The following is a 19,629-nucleotide window of genomic DNA, read 5'->3' as shown; positions in this document are numbered from 1 at the left end:
ACAGTATACCTAAACTTAAAAATTACATATTGTTTGGAAGAAGGCAGAATATTTTATTAGAACTTTGTGATGAAGTCTGATCACCATTGTCATCAGATAGGACACCTCACTTACAGAGTTTGTGTCCCCTTGAAAACATATTAAACATAGAAAACAAAGAACTCAGCACTGGGAAAACCATTGAGTGCTGCCCTAAATGGCCATTGTCTATCATGCTTCAGAAAAGGAAAGATGTTTTTACCCAAGTTGTTTTTTTTGCCAGGTTGTTCCTAGGAAGATAAGGAAAGGAAAGTTGGCTAGCTTTTCCTATGGCCAGAAGGAAGTACAACATGAAGCAAGTATTTTTTTTTTTTTTCAAGAATCCCATTCATTGATTAATTCATTCACTCACGTTTATCCATTATTTATTGAGCACTGACCTTCTGGAAGGCACTGTATCAAGCTATGGAGAGTTCCATGTTCACTAAAGCCATGTTATAAATTTGATTTCCCTTGTTCAACCCATCGAAATAATATTTTGTCTATCAACCAGATATAGCCTATTGTAAATTAAAGAGCATGGCTGATGTGAGTGAGAAATACGGGTCTAGTCATGCCTTGGGCAAATTGTTCGACAATTCTGTTCTCAATTGTAAAATGAAAGGGTTGAACCATTTACTTTCTCAAGTCCTCTGAGGCTCTAAAATATAATGATCTAATTAATTCTGATGGCCTCCTGGCTTACACTTTAGTATTGGTGAGTTTGTTTAGCGCCTGAACATGCCGATTGAGTTGACTTTGCGAACTTGCAAGTAAGACAAAGTTCTGAAACACAGTGACAGCAGTGTGCTCATTTAAGCGAGAGAATGTCTTTCTGTTTGTAGGGGATGTATAAGCTTTCATTCCTTAGGTGTTTGAAAACTTAGTGAACTAGTATTTATTATGCTATAGTTAAAATATTTCCGTGCCTGGTTAATTAAGATGTGGTACTTCGATTTTATGGCACTTTATGTGAATAAATCTTTAAACACACTGCTTGAGTGCATGGATATTACTGATATTTCAGACATGGTATAACCATATATCTTTTTATATCTGTTATATTCAATTAAATTGCTGTATAAAGTTTAAACTACTCCATCAACAAAATTGAGCATTTTTGTTGTGTGTGTGTGTGTGTGTGTGTGTGTGTGTGTGCGTGTGTATGAAATTACTAAAGTCATGCAACAAATATTATCTTGAAGTCATTTTTGAAAGGGAGTATTTTAATGTGCTCAGTGTATAATTCCTCTCTGCCTGAGAGCTACTGTTGTGTCCTGGGAAATATTCAGAGGAGAAGATAAAATTATTTAGATTTGCAGCTTCTTGTCATGGGAGGTGAAGGCCTTTCTATTATTATTATTAATGTGATGGGAATAGTTCCATCACATCGTGTCTCTGCACAGCATCCTGAGAACAACCTTTTCATCACATAAATAGTTACAGTTCTGTTTTTCTAATGCCTCCTGCCATTCCTTCCCTCCCCCTCTTCGCCATTTTCCCTTTGAGTGAGGAGGATAGCACTCCCTTCAGATAAAGGTTTCCCAAGTATTGACAAAAGGCAGGTACGTGGTGATAGTGGTGGAGGATGGGGGAGGGGAGGGTTGTTCTTTGTCCCAACACGACCAGGTCTGAGCTGGCTGGAAAGGACCGTGTCCAGAAACAGGTGTATGTCCTTTTAAAAGCAAACTTTTTATATGTAGAAATTGCAGTAATTTTTCCAGAGAAAGAGTCAGCTTCTGGCCTGATACCTTTTCCTTCTTCATGGGTCTCCTGCAACCAGAGCTCCTGGCCTGGGTCTCAGAAAGCACATCCTGCATATAATGGTACCCAGGGCCTAGATGGGGCCAGAGTCCTCTTAGTGATGGGGGTGAGCAGGGCAGGCAAGATCTTTGCTCTCAGGGAGTGAACATTCTCTTGAGGGAGACACACAGCAAACCTGCAAATAGATGTAGAAATAAGGAAAGGTCTGACAACAGCCATGCTGAGAAGGGAATATGGGAGGAAAGGGACCTGGCACCCAGCATGTCTCTTCTCATGGCTCCCATTTCTGTGTTTGGAATTCTGCCTGGATGGAAGGCAGGTCACGGGGCAGACAACGTGGGCCTTTCATGAGCCCCTTTTTCTGTGCATTTTTGACCTTCAGTGATGACTTCTTCCAGTTTCTCTTAGGACTCTGCTTTGTCCCTTATTGTTACTGAGTGGAGCATGGCCTATGCAGACTCTTTGTTGATTTAAATGGGCTAGGTAGAGCCTTAAGATAGAAAATGAAGATAGTGGTAGAAGAGAATTTTTAAAAGGGTCAGGAGCTAGTACTTTTGCATTTAAATGAATTCCAGGGCTAGTTCTTTCAGTGAAAAAGCTATAAATTCCTAATACTTGGTAATTTTTCTGTGTTTTCTTCTACCTCAGGGCCTTTGCACTGGCATTCCTTCTGTCTGGAACAGTCTCCCCTCTGATACCCAATCCTCAAGCTTTTCGAGTTTTTGTTTTGTTTTGTTTTGAGACAGGGTATTGCTTTATTGCCCAGGCTAGAGTACAGTGGCACAATCCTAGCTCACTTCAGCCTTGAACTCCCGGGCTCAAGCAATCCTTGCACCTCAGTCTATCAAGTAGCTGGGACCAGAGGTATGTGCCACCACACTCAGCTAATTATATTTATTTTTTGTAGCGGCAGAATCTCACTATGTTGCCCAGGCTGGTCTTGAACTCCTGTGCTCAAGTGATTCACCCACCTCAGCCTCCCAAAATGCTGGGATTATAGGCTTGAGCCACCACACCTGGCCCTCGAGTCTTTATTTAAGGGTTGTTTTTTTCAATTACTACTGTATTGAGAATTAGACCCTCTTTCTAGCACTTCATTGGCACTTACGTGATAATAATATTCCTGTTTCTTGTCTCTCTCCATTGGCCGCCTTCTTCCCAAATGTAAGTCATATGAGACCAGTGATTTTGGCTTGTTTTGTTCACTTCTGAATTCCCAGTGCTTAGAAAAGTGTCTCTAACATGATGCTCAGTAAACGTTGTTGAATTAACATAAGATTTTTAAAAACTTTATTTTTTAAGTTTTCCTAATGGTAAAATCCCTTAGAAAACTCTGGCAAGAGCTGTTTATTTTTGGGACTTAGAGGTTGGGAGAGGATTTCTGAACATGTTGTGGTCCTGGGAAGGACTGTGTGGCCAAGAGCAGGCTGGATGGTTCAGAGGGAAGCCAGTGGCCAAACCATGGGTCTCTCAAAGGGGAAGTGGTGGGGCCAGTGGTGGGAGTTTGGGATAGGCACCCTCTGACTTCTACGCTCCTGACATCAGTCCGATCTAAGTGTGGACATGGGACTCATCCTTCCTGTTGTTTGGTGCTGAAGGAAGTGAGTATAAAGTAATGTAAGCATGAAACATTTACAGTGTATCTCCATTTATGGGCTCAGCGAAGACAGGATCATAAGTGTTGAGGATTTTTAAAAAGTCATATTAGAATTTGAGCATTCTGAAGGGGCAGCTCCCTTAGATGAAACCAGCTTTTTTTTTGACTGGCTAGTTTACTTTGATAATATCTACTACCATGAAAATCTTTTGCACTTTTTTTTTTCCTGAAAGATTTCATGGGAATGTGCCAAGCAAAATAACGGCTCCCAAAGATTCTCACTCAAAGCAGGATCTGTGGATAAATGTTACATGGCAAGGGGGAATTAAGGTTGCTAATCAGCTGACCTTGGAATAGGGAGATGATCCTGAATTACTGTGGTGGGTCCAATGTAATCATAAGGTCCTTTAAATGTGAGACAGGGAGGTAGAAGAGTTAGAAGCAGAGAGATCATGTAAAAAGGACTCGACCATGAGCCATGGCCGGCTTTAAGGATGGATGGGGGCCATGAGCCAAGGAGTGAAGGCGGCTTCTACTACATGAAAAGACAAGGACACAGATTCTGCCCTAGAGCCTCCAGAAGGAACATAGTCCTGCCAACATCTTGATTTTAGCCCAGTGAGATGTGCCTCAGACTCTGGCCTCTAGAACTGTAAGACAATAAATGTGTGTTGTTTTCAGCCACCAAGTCTGTGGTAACTTATAACAGTAGCTGTAGGAAACCAATATAGAAAGAGCAAGGGGAGACCTGTCTATATGTTTTCACAGAGCATCTACTTAGCAGTGCTATGATTTCTGGTATTCTCTGAGGGAAAATTAAAAGCCAAAAACAGAATCACAAAGCACTTTAGAAGTGTATGACTGTGAAATCTAGCAGTGGCCACAACAGAACTAGAACTACTAGGCAACCAGCCCCCTATGACCTATGACTCCCACCTCTCCTCCGCTGCCACCGTCTCCACTCTGAGTCACATCCTCTTCGTGGACAGTGTCCACGAGCTCGCGAAACGAGACTCAGGATTCCAAGAACCAAGACGTGATTATTCCATCAGAGCCTGGGTTAAGGAAAGAAACAGAGGTAGGAAATATTCGAAGTTAGTACACAGTGCTGCTTTCAGGATTCTTCATTAGCAGATGTTTAAAAGTCACTGCTCTAAAATGACTTGGAAACGCTTATAAATATGAATTTCCTGTAATTCACATTTTATCAGAACTCCTATCAGCTGTATCACAGCTTGAAAAATACCAAAAATGCATTAGAAAAATCTTTCTGTTTAAAACTAGATTGATCCCACATTTACATGGCAAAAGAAGGCCATTACTCGGCAGGCAGTAAAAGCTTCATTTCAGAAAGCTTGAGAAAAAACTCAAAATAATTCACTTCTACCCAGGCCATTTGACAACTCTTAGACTTAACTTTACAAAATAAAATGAAATCCGAACACCTGCTGCTTAAAATCTCCAATTAATGCTGTAAAAAGTGCCTTCATTTAAAAAGCCAATGAGTAAATTTCTCCAAGCTGGGTGCAGACATTTCTACAAATTTGCTGTAACCTTTTGCTCTTGTCTGCAGTAAAGAACCTTCCAGATTCCGAAAAGAAGCCAGAGCTGATTTATACCTAATTGTTTAAGAGCTAAACTCTTTTTGTTCATTAGCTTCAGTTATTTAAGATACTGATAATTCACACCTCATCTGCTGCTATGTGTGTTTGGTAGAAATTGTGAAAGAAGATTATTGAAGCTTGCCAACATTCCACCTATGAATTAAAACAAGAGTAATTTTGCACAAACCACAGAAGAGAAGGAAGGAAGTGGCAGGCTTTTAAGATAGAACCAGCAAGTAGGAGAATCACCATCTTCGAGCAACTTGAAATCAGTGGGAAAGTTCAGGTCTTTAATCTCTTCCTTCCTGTCCTGATAGGTTAATCGGAATGTTCTGAGAGGTAAGCCCCTGGACATCTTTGACCTGCCCGCTTCCGTTTACCAGATTAATCGGGGGACAGTCAGTTGTGAACATTGGTCAGGCAGGGTCAGCTGATAAACAGGCAGATGGTTGTTATTTGCATCATGTGCTGCTAGCAGAACCAGCAGGTGGATTCTGTCATTCCCAGCCAGTTAGCAGGTCAGGGGCTAGTGTGGAAAGAGTTGCCAAGAAGAATTTGGGGCTGTTGTGTTCAGTTATTTCTAAGAGCAGGGAACGCCTGGCAGATAGGACCTGTGGGCATGGCTATGGCATGGCTGTGGCCTGGCTTAGATATGTCCAGGGTCTCTGATTAACCCTCAAGGTGCTCCACAGTGTAACTCTCTTGACTGGTCTGGCTTTGTCTCTCGCTCCTCGACATTCATCTCAGAAGATGGGTCTCTTTATTTAGATTTCTTGATAATGCCTGCTTCTTCAGTGCTTTGTTCTTATTTCTAATTCCTACCTGGAATGTCCTGTTCTCCCATCTCTCTTTTCTACAGACCACATAGAAAAGCCCAGCGGGAGTACAAATTCTCTGGGAAGACTTTGTAATTTTCACCCTCTCTGATCTTAACCTTTCACATTTACTTACTGAGTCACAAAACTGGCATCTCATCCAGAAGTTCTCAAAAAGGCACCTCTGTTATTTAATGCCTAATTAACTCAGTACATGATGCTGATATTTTGTGGGTACACTGCCATCTTCTCAAATGCCCTTCCTTTAGTTTTTGTCATACTCCTGTCTGCTGCTTTTCCATCTTTTTGTTCTTCGTCTGAGAAGAAAGATCAATCCCCTTCTCTGCGTATCTTTGTGTCGTGTTCTAAGACTTGTATCGCAAGCACTTTCTCTTCGGTATCTCTACACTCCAAATCTCCCAGAACACCAGTCTGACATCCTGGCTGCCTCCCGAGTATGTGAACTGATGTCACAGGATTTTCAAACTTAAGAGATTTTAAATCAAATTCATTCTTTGTGGATCATTGTTAATTATATCTTCCCTGTATATTCTACTCAGATGCCTAAGTGAGAAACCTCAGAGTCACCTTTTGGCTTGTGTTTCTTCCTTGCTACCTCCCACAGGATACTGTTCGGTCTATTTCCAACATAGCTGTGGAATCAGTTCCTACCTCTTGACTCCACTGCCATTACCCTAGATGATATTCTCTCCGCCCACAAGCATTCCTGCTTAAGGGGTTGTCTGCCTCCACTTTTGTTCTCCTTTAATTTGTTCTTGACACTGTCACAAATTATTGTTCTGAAACACAGGATCACAGTCCTATCAGTCTTAGAAACTTTGGTGGCTTCTTGTTCACAAGAGTGGATCCTGTCTCTTCTGCATGCAAGTCTTGCCATAGTCTGTTCTAGTTTTCACCCCTCATGCTCACATAGGGGATGGTCCAGCCATAGTAGTGATCACACAGCTTGTGAAAGCCTTGTAGGAGCCTGGTCAGATTTCAGCTTCTCTGGGAAATCTTCATTGAGCCCTTAGTCAGAAATAATCATTCTTTTCTTATGGTACTGTTAGCACTTTGTACACACCTTTATTATGGCATCTATTATGTAAATTATTATGTATTGTGAAGATGATCTATTTGAGGCCAGGGACTGTGTCTTTTGTTAGTCTTTGTATCCAAAATGTTACCACAATACCTGAATCTTGGAGATTTGAGGCATAGGTTTCTGAATTCATAGGTTTATGAATCAATGGATGTTTATTTCCAATTAATCAATTGATGTTTATTTCCAATTAAAATATAAATCCACTGTGGGCAAGTATTATGTTTTAGACTTCTTTTATCCTTACATAATGCTGATCACACATATAGTAAGGAATAAATATTTGTTGACTGATTTTTGATAAGGACATAAGCAAGAGAAAGTGGTAGGAGACAGGCTTGTAGGCTAAAATATTAGATGTAAATGTTTCACAATGGTGTGTAGTAGTGAATAATTGCTGTATTAGATTCTGTTATAATATGCTGATTGTTTTTACTGTTCTGATATTAATGGAAGCACATGATTTTTAAAATAAGAAATTAATTGCTATGTTTTTTTTTGGAATAATTCATTTAGGCTGAATTAGGTAGTCAAATTAAAAAAACAAAAAACAGTTTCAGACCTATGAAAGAGCTATAGTCTCAGGACATTATATTTGTATGTGTCTGTGTGTGTGTGTGAAAACTTTCTAAGAGTTTTTTTAACGTAATATATAAAATATAAGTTAATCATAGGCTTGCTAACATTAGAAATTTTGTACCATCATCGCTGGCCATCAGAGAAATGCAAATCAAAACCACAATGAGATGCCATCTCACACCAGTTAGAATGGTGATTATTAAAAAGTCAGGAAACAACAGGTGCTGGAGAGGATGTGGAGAAATAGGAACACTTTTACACTGTTGGTGGGACTGTCAATTAGTTCAACCATTGTGGAAGTCAGTGTGGCGATTCCTCAGGGATCTAGAACTAGAAATACCATTTGACCTAGCCATCCCATTACTGGGTATATACCCAAAAGATTATAAATCATGCTGCTATAAAGACACATGCACACGTATGTTTATTGCAGCACTATTCACAATAGCAAAGACTTGGAACCAAGCCAAATGTCCAATGATGTTAGACTGGATTAAGAAAATGTGGCACATATACACTATGGAATACTATGCAGCCATCAAAAATGATGAGTTCATGTCCTTTGTAGGGACATGGATGAAGCTGGAAACCATCATTCTCAACAAACTATCACAAGGACAAAAAACTGAACACTGCATGTTCTCACTCATAGGTGGGAATTGAACAATGAGAACACATGGACACAGGAAGGGGAACATCACACACTGGGGCCTATTGTGGGGTAGGGGGAGGGGGGAGGGATAGCATTAGGAGATATACCTAATGTTAAATGACGAGTTAATGGGTGCAGCACACCAACATGGCACATGTGTACATATGTAACTAACCTGCACATTGTGCACATGTACCTTAAAACTTAAAGTACAATTGAAAAAAAAAAGAAATTTCGTACCATTTAAGTGAAGAATTAAACCAATCTGACTGCCTGGTGTTGAGGACTGCTTAGGAAGGGGAGCTGGTTAGTATATTGAGCATAGTTGACTGATTTGTAGTCACAGGCTAATATTCAGTTTTTAGTGTTCTTTTGTGAGCTTTCTATCTATCTTCATATTTATATTCAGTATGTATATGTAGATATGCACACGTGTGTGTGTGTGTGTGTGTGTGTGTGTGTGTGTATCAAGTTTAACTGCATGTTTTTCTGGTCGGGAGAAGATGTGTTTATTTGTGTCTACTGCTTCTCCTGGATTGGTTGCACCTAACAAATTGTTGAACATGTTGCAGGTGCTCAGGAGTTACTTACTGACAGCTTCATTATCATCGTATATCTAATTGAAATGGTACCTTTAGTTCCATTCTTGAAATTTATAAAAAGCACCCAGAGTCCCACGGCAGTTATGCATTTTCACGTTTTTTTCTGGGACTTAGACCTAACAACCATTTATAAAAATCTGGGTATGGGAGGGACCCCCAAATTGGAGGAGGGGACTTGGGAGTAGACTTAAACGTCTTCATTCTCATTGCTCTTGATGCCAGCTCTTACATGGCTCCAAGTGGAGTATTTCTAAAGCACCAATCTAATGGAAACACGCACCCACACATTTATTATTTTTTAAATTGATTGCCTAACTCTGTTAGATGCTAAGGATATAAAGATGAATAAGACGTGCTCCCTTCCCTGAAAACTTCCTCTTTAAAGCTCTTTTAAAGTAATATTTAGAATTCAAGTGAGTCAGGGCATTCACAGAGGAGTTAATCAGTCTGTACAGTCTGGGTGGTAAGTGCTACCTATGATAGAGGCAGATCCAGCATGCTGTGGGATCACAGAAGAGGGAGCTGGTAGCTGAGACCAGACTGGGAGGCCAGGGTGGGCTTCCTGGAGAAAGAAATGTTTGAAGGTCATTGTGAGCTCATTTTCCCTAGTGGTGCCCTCTCATCCTTGGGCAACATTTCTGAGAGGGGGCTTACAAAGCCTTTTACCTTCTGGCTTCTGCCACCCCAGTTTTGAGCACCAGTGTACACCACGTATGTGTGTGTACATATACATGCATGTACACACTCACATTCACACACACGCTCACCAAATGCTTCAGTTAAAGAGCACTGAGCAGATCATATTAGTAAGCTTTTCACCTTAGGTGTTTAACAGCTCTGTCCTCTGTGCACCATTGCACCCCAGGCAGATGTCTATTAGACCATGAGAACACACAGTGTGCCCAGTTGCATACATAGCCATTTCCTTTTGAGGCGCAGGGCTCTGGTTCTTCATATCTTTAGAGTTTAAGGAGCAGTGGCAGTGGTTGGTACAGAGTTGGTGCTCAGCGAATGAACAGGTGAATGAATGAATGGATGAGTGAACAAATGAACTGCTCAAAGTGTTTATAAACTGCAAAGCTGGATAGAGAGCCCATTCCCAGTGAACTCTGGTGATGCCAGTTTTACACCACCTCTGACTGTCAGGGAGAAAACTTTCCTTAATCTTCCTTTTTTTTTCTGTCTTGAGAGGGTTGGTGGCAATGTGTGTGCCTGGTGGGCGTCTGCAGTTGATCCAGATTGTCACAATCCTCAGTGTTAAGAGAAAGACCAAGGATGAGGTCAAGGTCATTAGAAATAGCAACTCTCACTTTTATTTCCCATTGATGGGAAAGCTCAGCACAGTGAAGTTTAAGAACAGTTTGAACTCTTAAGCCCTTTCGAATATGTAGTGGTCATAGCCATCTGCTCTCTGCATCAATTGTACTTTTCTTTGTAAGTACCGTTTTGGTGGTTACACTGGCAAGTGTGGCAACTGTTGTTAGCTACAGATCCTCAGACGCGTGATAATTTATAAAGAGACTGGTTGGCATGATCCTTATTCAATGCCATTTATGGCTTATTTTGATAAGCTAAGAAATTCAAAGAGGTAAGTCGGATGTGCAAAAAAATTTACATGGATTGTTTACTTAATGTAGAATTTTCTTTTGGGGATTATCTATCATTTATGCATTCGTTCAGTTATTCATTTGCCAGTGTGTACCACCTCCAACAATTCAAAGGCCTTTCCACAGTTAAAGTAAAATTGTTGCAACCTGTATGAGTCTCACAAAATAAATAAACTGGGAAAGTGAGAGAGTGTGCTCGATACACAAAATATGACTTTCTGGATGCCGTTTCAAGCAGGAACCACAAAGCGCTCTTTGTGTTTGCATAGAGTTAGCCTCACTCGCTTATGTACAGAAATGTCAGCCTCTCCTGGGTGTCCTTTGTGACCACACCATAAAATTGCACATGGTTTCATCATCTAGTTCTAAACGTGCAGCTTAAAATGTACTTAAGAACAATGTGTCATACATTTAAGTGTAAAATTGGACTGTATGAATATTCTTAGAATTGTATTCATAATGAAGTCAATTCAGGTAGGCACAGTTTCGATGATATTGTGAGCTTCATCTTAATAGCTTTTTCCAAAAGTTTTCTGATAGAGGTTTGCCATGTTCCGTTTAAACCCAGCTGTGGAATTCATTATTGTGTGCTAAATTCATTTGGCCACTGACTTTTTGGAGAGGAGAAAATCAGGTTTTTTATACACACATACCCATACAAGAGTATATGCTTTAATCAGTCCTTTTTTCTTAAAAGTTCAGCTATTTGCTGAAAAAGGAAATATACTGCTTAAAAAAGGAAAACATATTCAAATAAGCAAATATGATTGAAAATAATAATGGCTTTAATAATAGAACTTTGTAACTTCGCTGTTTAAACAGTTATTCAATTCTTGTTTTTATTTTGTATTGTAGCATATTCTATTGCCTTATGGATACGCTATTGTTATATCTGTAGCTGAACTTTTTAGTGTGTTCTTATTTTTAACTTTCATTTTAATGAAAAATAATATACATAAGCTTTAGGAACATCTAAGGAAAACAGATGGTTTTTCAGACTTTCTTTACCCTGAAATTAAACCTCTTGCTTTTAACTTTTGAGGTAAGAATAAAAAAAAAGTTACAGATGTTCTCATACTGTGTATTAGTGCATGTTATACCCATATCCCACATTGATATTTTTATTTCCACTGAGATTTCTGATATAATCAGTTATTAAACCTGTGGTTATTTTGGCAATTATGCCTTTTACGGAAGGATTCCAACAGCTAAACCCTAAGTTAGGAAGAAAGAATATAATTTGATTTCATCTGGAAAAAAATTATCCTAAAAGATTGTTAGAACATTCAATAATAATTTGCAGTTTTTAAAGAGAAGCTCACAGGTAAAGTTCTTGACTGTTCGTTCATTCATTAAGCAAAAAACATGAAGCTTTTTTCTTTCTCCAAAGTCTCTTCAAGGCACACACTAGACTCAAACTCATCACACCTTATATTCTGTGACTGAGTTGCGCTTTGTAAATTGATGGCTCTCTTCTCTCTTGTTCCTCCAAAGTTTAATTTGTACACTGCCCAACAATTGTGATTTATTGTAAAGAATATTCTCTTGTCTTTTTCTCACCTTTTCCCCAGATGAGCTCAAAGTTACTCACCCTCATTTGCCCCTGCCACCTCCCCACCCAGACCTACTATTTCCGTTTTTAACTTTTGAATTTGCTTGTTCTCATCCATGACTTCAGAAGCAGCCTAAAAATTCAAAGTAACATAGCTTTCCCCTATGGCTCTTTAAACATTTGTTCAGATTTGGTCTAATTGGTGTACTTAGCAGTTGAGTGCCTTAATAGTGGTAATGCTTCCTCCAAGGTTCTGTAGATAATGATGGGCATAATAAAAGGCATCATGGAGGGAGAAACTTGGGCCTTGGTCCTGGCTCAAACACTTCCTGCCTATGCCGCCTTAGGCATGTTATTTATTTTTTTGAGACGGAGTCTCGCTCTGTCGCCCAGGCTGGAGTGCAGTGGCGCGATCTTGGCTCACTGCAAGCTCCGCCTCCCAGGTTCACGCCATTCTCCTGCCTCAGCCTCTCCGAGTAGCTGGGACTACAGGCGCCCGCCACCACGCCTGGATAATTTTTTGTATTTTTATTAGAGACGGGGTTTCACCGTGGTCTCGATCTCCTGACCTCGTGATCCGCCCGCCTCGGCCTCCCAAAGTGCTGGGATTACAAGCGTGAGCCACCACGCCCGGCCAGGCATGTTATTTAAACTTCAAGTTCCTTATCCATAAAGTAGGCTAAAAATATCTATTTCACAGGGTAATTGTGAGGCAAGGACTTAGCACATAGCAGACATCCTAAAAACAAAAAACTAGGTTGCTTTCCCTGTCCTAGCTCCATATGGAGTGCTGTATGTAACCTGACCATGTTGTGTGTGATGAGCTTTGGGGGAAGCGGATATGAAACAGTGTCATCTCCTCTCTGTAGCAACATCTAAATTGTCTGTCATGTGGTACTGTTAGGGTACAGAGAGTAAGTGTAAAAACTTCAGAGATGTGGAAGACTTCTAGGGAGGTGGCCATCACGTTGTGTCTTGAAGGGAAAAACGTGGCTGTGAGGAGATTGTATGAGTGCAGAGGTGAGAAGGAGCTCTGGGGACAGAGAAGAGGACAGACAAGTGAGCAGACATCACGAGTCCCTTGGGGGTTGAGGGGTCTAGTTGCAGAGCCGTGGGACGTGTCGTTAAGGCTGAAGTGAGGCCAAATTCTGACGGTCTTAGAAGTTGGGCAGAGGAGTTTAGATATGACACAGAACGTAACAAGGAGCTAAAACTCAGGTAATCAAGGTGCCGTCTTAAGTGAATTATCCTTTAGGATGATGAAGAGAAAAGGTCTGTACCCCTTTTGTTTCCTCCAGTGTAGCTGATATGGCTTGGCTCTGTGTCCCCACCCAAATCTCTTCTCAAATTGTCATCCCCACGAGGTGACAGGATAATGGGGGCAGTTAGTGAGGGAGTTCTAATGAGATCTTATCATTTAAAAGTGACCGTTTCGGCCGGGCGCGGTGGCTCACGCCTGTAATCCCAGCACTTTGGGAGGCCGAGGCAGGCGGATCACAAGGTCAGGAGATCGAGACCATCCTGGCTAACGCAGTAAAACCCCGTCTCTACTAAAAAATACAAAAAAATTAGCCGGGCATGGTGGCGGGCGCCTGTAGTCCCAGCTACTCGGGAGGCTGAGGCAGGAGAATGGCTTGAACCCGAGAGACGGAGCTTGCAGTGAGCAGAGATTGCGCCACTGCACTCCAGCCTGGGTGACAGAGCGAGACTCCGTCTCAAAAAAAAAAAAAAAAAAAAAAAAAAAAAAGTGACCGTTTTCCCTGCATGCGCTCTCGCATGCTTGCTCACTGTCTCGCTCTTTCGCTGTCTCTCTCCTGCCACCATATAAGATGTGACTTGCTTCCCTTCACTTTCTGCCATGATTGTAAGTTTTCTGAGGCTTCCCCAGCTGTGCAGACCTCTGAGTAAATTAAACCTCTTTTCTTCTTTATAAATTACCTAGTCTCAGGTAGTTCTTTACAGCAGTATGAAAACAGACTAATGTAGTAGTGAAGTGGTTTTTCAGCTTTCTGACTGTGACTCATAATATAAAAATTTACATCTTGATCCAGGATACTCACATATACTGTATTTGTTTCATGAAATAAAAATTCTGTGAAATGATAGTTACCCTTCCAGGGCTGACTACATAATTTGTGGGGTCCAGAGCAAAATGAAGATGCAGGACCTCATGTTCAAAAAGTAGGGAAGAATGCTGCTAAAAGTAGTTAAATATGTCTTTTTCCATTTCTTCTCCCCTTCTTGACCTGTCATGGTTTTGTTTTGTTGTTGTTGTTGTTAATTTGTTTGCTACTTACTGTCACTCTGAGTAAATAAAAATTAAAAATGTCCATTATTAATACTAATTTTACTATTTTCATTGTGCAATGCCAATTTTAAGTGCAAAACATAAGAGCATGAAATTAATGAAATCACACAATTGGTATTTCTTACTTTGTACCTGCATATACATCTTTTTCTTATTAGAAGAATGGAAATACTGTACAAATCTAACTCAACTGTTTTTATTTTACTTCTTGATATGTATACATTCTACCAACCCTCTTTACCTTAGCTTACTGTTGAGCAAGGACTGAAGAAAAGGAGTGATGTGTTGCCTTAGATTTCACTTTTCTTCTATTTTGTCATTTTCAGTATAAGAGGTTGGCTGATATAATTAAGAAAGAACAGGACAGAATTATCCTTGGTCATTTTTATTTCTTAGAATGCCATTGCCTCCTTTCCTCCTCGGAAGCAAGTTCTGGTTTTGATACAAAGTGTGGCCTCTAGGGGCTGTGAGCACCCTGTGTGCTCCTTCACCCCTTGTTCAGATGCTGACCTAACACGCTTGCTTGGTAACCACAAACACACACATATTGCACCCCTGTCTTCTCATGAGCCTGCTCCAGTTTTTCATTGAAATTCACTTACAAAGCACAAGTTCAAGGATAAAATGATTAAGAATTTTAACGTGGTTGGTGATAGTGTGGAGCATTAAATCAATGGGTAGGGCCCTTTAGAGCAGGGCCCTGTGTGACTGCAGGGGTCGTATACCCACACAGCCAACCCCGGTACTGCATTTGATTTTCTGTTGTCTTCTATTTTATTAAAAATAACCCCACTAGTTGCACCCCATTAAATTGATGTTACCATCTACTAATGGGTCATGGTTGGCAGACTAGAAAACACTGGTAAATTCATGAAATTCATGGACTCTGTGTCAGGCTGCTGTATTAGAGTCCTGCTTCCACCACTTGCTGCCTGTGAACTTGAGAATATCTCCGTTTCTCATGTAAAATGCAGGTTCTAGTAATTACTTCATAAAGTTGTTATGGGAACTAAATTATTAAATACATGTAATATGCTTAGAGTGGTGTTTATTATACAATAAATATCCTGTGAGTATTAATCATCATCATCATTATTTATATCTTGCTGTAGGTAAATGTTGAAGAAAAAAATGTTTCTTGACGATATCAGCATTCCCACTTATCCTAAAACAGATATTTTCTTAAGTTTACCAACATCTGTGTTTTCTTGTGTCTGGAAGTATATAAAATATAATAACAAAATGAAAGTTAATTCAACTGCACTTAATACAATGGAAATATTTAAAAAATTATAGTTCAGTAAGAAATCCAATAAAAGACTACTTTTATTTCTGTTCCTCCTCCCAGATTAAAACAAGTAGATAATTAGTATTTCATAATTATCAGTTAAGAAAGAAGCAAGGCTATGTGGAAGATACCATCTGTTGAACTTAAGAAGCCAGAATTATTCCTTTTCAAATGAAATTATTTGATGAACCCCAATCATAGGTTAAAATGCTTGAGAGGAATATTTTCTATCTTTTTTTTTCCCAAAAGGTTTATTTTTAAAATAGGCCAGATGCAGTAGCTCAGGCCTGTAATCCTGGCACTTTGGGAGGTTGAGGTAGGTGGATTACTTGAGCCCAGGAGTTCAAGACCAGCCTGGGCAATGTAGGGAGACCTCATCTCTACAAAAAGCAAAAGAAATTAGTCAGGTGTGATGATGCATACCTGTAGTCCCAGCTATTCAGGAGGCTGAGGTGGGAGGATGGAGGCAGGAGGTCAAGACTGCAGTGAGCTATGATTGTGCCACTGCACTCAAGCCCTGGTGACAGAGTGAGACCCTGTATCAGAAAAAAAAAACAAAAAAACTGACAGATAAAATGGTATGTATTGTATCTTCTCTAAAATACAGCATACATACATTTTTATTATAAACAGAGAACAAATCTACAAGTCATGACATGAAAAGAACACAGAATCTGGTGGATGCTCAGTCAATATCTGTTGTTGGAGCAACCTTAATCCAAGTGAAAAAAATGCTGGCTGGTTTGTTTTGATCTATTTTGAATCTTCTTCCTTGATAAGTTTATAATAAATAGTACTATTTTATGGCTCATTTGAATATTTCCTATCATTTGAGGCTACTGAGATCTCTTTTCTCATTGATTTGATATTTCATGTTTGATTCTCTCAAATTGGGTGTAAATTAACATATAGTCTTTTTGTATCTGAGTACAAAAGTTGTGTTTGTGTCAATTGCTGATATATGGGCATACTTGTGTTAGGTCATCATCTTAAAATGGAGTCCAGTAGAATTGCTTAAATGGGCTTATCTTACGCTGTTTAAATAAAATTTGGAACATGATAGATATTGCAGGGAAATGTATCTTATGGAAAATTTGTTTTTATCTGCCTTTTATTGGCAGCAGTTCCTTGAATTGCAGACTTTATGCATAGTCAAAACAGATGTGCTAAACTGAGTACATTATAACTTCTATTTTATGTTAAGATGGAAGATTAACCACCAGTTAAAGTTATTATATCTTGAGCAAGGTATCGACTCTGATAAAAATTTATCATCCTCTTCAAACATTACTATGGAGCAGATATAAACACCTTAAATGCTAAGATTCAAGAGATCTCACTTTGTTTCAAGCAAGTCAAAGCGTATTAATCTGTAAAATTCTAGAACAGTTAAATTGAAAACACCCTCACTCAGATTTAATGAGCAATTCAGGCCTATTACCTGTGCCAATTAGATTAGGTGAAAAATAATCCAATCCCTTTATTCAGGATGACTGATTTGCACTGATTTGCACATTTACACCATAAACCACTTTACCTTGAGTGAGAACCACAGTTTACAGAATCACTAGCACTTGTCTGAGAGTCTGATTGGCTTTGAAAGTGGTTGATACTTGCTTTATACTTACAGTAGAAACATATTGCTAGTAGTTGAAAGTGAATGTTGGAGCCTTGGATTATTAAAGATTGTTACTCAGTAATAATTGGGATCAATAACTTTTGAAAACACATATCCAGTCCATTTTGATTTTCATATTTGAGCTAGGTATTTAGTCCTTTAAGTATATATTTATATATAATTTGGAAATAAATAGAGAATGATTTCAGTCTTCTATCTTAGGTTTATCAACTGAAGATAGATTTAGAAAATTGACAATCCTGATTTCTCTTTTGCTATTTTTTTTTTAAGATTCTTTGTATGAAGTTTTAGGAAGCATTCTGAAGCTAAGGAGTTTTTTATGTCTCTGTCTGAAATGATTGTTAGTGATTATAGTAAATGGAATGCTTTCATTCAGGTGTGCAAGTAGAAGGTATCTTGTTGCCTGGATGTGTGCTGCTCTTCAGGTTTCTCACTTTCTTCTGCTTCCTCGCAGCCCTTGACCTCCTGCAATGGATTCCTATGTTGTAATTTGTTTTGGTATTTTAGCTAAGGTTCAAACTCTATAATATCTGCATAGCAAGAATGGTATATTCATGAAGTACAATTCTAGTTACATTGATATTGTCAAATGAAGATGATCTCTATCGGTTTAACTTGGCCATGAGTGAATGGGAATTGTTTAAGTTTCTGTAAAAATGTTTGCATTTCACGAGACATGCTTGTGCATTAGAGACAGAGGTTTAGCAAAAGCTTTATGGTGCTGACATCTGTGATAAAGGCAGGAGTCAGAAGAGATGGGATTTAATCCCCTTTCATCCCTGACTGTCTTGATGGCCTCAGGCCTCTGAGTTAGGTTGACAGGACTGTGGTCTCTCGTTACTTCACAGCCAATCATCTTGAAAGAGTTGTCTGTGCTGCTTGTCTTCACTACTTCACCTCTTTTTTTATACCACACCCCAGTGTAATCTGATTTTCATACTGTACTATAATTACTGTTACTTAGGTGACCAGATCAAGGGGATCCCCAAATGGTAGGACACTTTAATACTGATTATTCCTTTGGTGTTGAGTTCCACTTTCTCGCATCTTCCTTGACAGCCTACTCTTTTTTTTTCCCGTTACCTTTTACTATTTCTTTTCGATCTTTGTGAGTTTCTCTTCTGCCCATCCCTTGTATGTTGTTTCCTAGAACTCTGTCCCTAACCATTTTCTACTTTCATCCCAAGTTCTGAAACCCATGACTTTATCACTGGTATTCTGACTGTTCCCAAGTCTCCATCTTTATCTTGGAACTTTATTCTAATTAACAGACTTGTATTTCTAGTCACTTGCTGAACATTTCTATCAGTATGCTTAACAGGGGGCTCAAACCAATATATCAAAATCAGACCCCATCACCTCCTTTCTAACCACCCCCATCCCCTTTCTTCTCTCGTCTGGGCAGTCTTGATGAATAACACTGTTAACCATATAGACAACCAAGCCATAAACCTGAGAGTCCTTCTTCAGCTCTTCTATTTCCCTCAACTCCCACATCCTGGCAGTCATGCAGTCCTGCCAATACGAGTACTCAGTGTCTCTTGTTGCATTCTGTTAATCCTTCTGGCATTGCCTTCATCCAGGACCTGTGGTGTGCAGAGCAGTGCTGAGATTGCACCAAGCAGTGCCGCCCCCTCAGCTGGGACTGGTGCTGATGCAGACTCCTGTGCTTCGGAACGTCCGGACCCATCATGGCATGCTTTGTTTCCCATTTCATTGCTTTGAAATCTCCTGGCTACCAGCCTCACTGATCTCCAATTTTAATATGTATTGCCTTTGGTGGCTTCAGTCTGACCCAGTTTCAGGCATTCTTTTCTACAGTCTTGTCTGGTCTCACTCTGCGGTGATATCTCCACCTCAGCAATATCAGTCCTAGGTGGCCGTGGGTGATAATACTTTCCATAATCTCCCCCTCCACACAGTCTGTCATGAATCCTCACCTGCTTCTGTCCAGGCAACTCTATTTCCAGGATGCTCCCTCAGCCCTGTGCACCCCACTCCATGCTTAAAGTCCCTCAGTTGCTCTTCATGATCAAATTCAAATTCTTGGTCACATCAGATAGCCTTATACCCAGCCACTCCTTAGCCCTACAGCCTTGCTGCAGCCACAGGGATCTGCCTGCAGTTCTTGGAATACAACCTGCAATGCCTCCAAGCCTTTGCATATGCTGATTTTTCTGTCCAGAATGCCTTCCTCTGCTCCTTAATGACTAATTTGTCTTGTCTTTTGATTTGCAGCTTCTGTCTCTCACAGCTGCCTTTGACTATTCTCCTCTCCCCATTTTTTTCTTTCCTACTTTATGCACTGTCTTAACAGCTTACGTAGACTTGCATGCTATGCTTATTCTGTGCAGTTGATTTTTCCATGTAACTCCCCCAGTAGATAATACGTATCCTGAGGTCAGTGCCTTGTTCATCTTTCTGTGGCTGGTGTCTAGCACATGTGTGAGCATGAGGAAGCTCAGTAAATGCTGCATAATAAGGAAGTAGTGAACACAGAAT

The 19,629-nt window shown here is 39.9% G+C and overlaps 1 protein-coding gene across 2 annotated transcripts in view; it reads left to right on the top strand.

Annotated features, from left to right (window-relative positions):
- DCDC2 (doublecortin domain containing 2) overlaps positions 1-19,629 on the top strand; it is a 225,126-nt gene that overhangs the window by 157,259 nt on the left and 48,238 nt on the right. The window lies entirely within an intron of this gene.

The sequence above is a fragment of the Hylobates moloch genome, unplaced genomic scaffold (assembly GCF_009828535.3).
Source record: "Hylobates moloch isolate HMO894 unplaced genomic scaffold, HMol_V3 SCAFFOLD_20, whole genome shotgun sequence".
Lineage (NCBI taxonomy): Eukaryota > Metazoa > Chordata > Mammalia > Primates > Hylobatidae > Hylobates > Hylobates moloch.
Note: the sequence above shows the minus strand (reverse complement) of the source record. Positions and strands in the feature narration are given on the sequence as shown.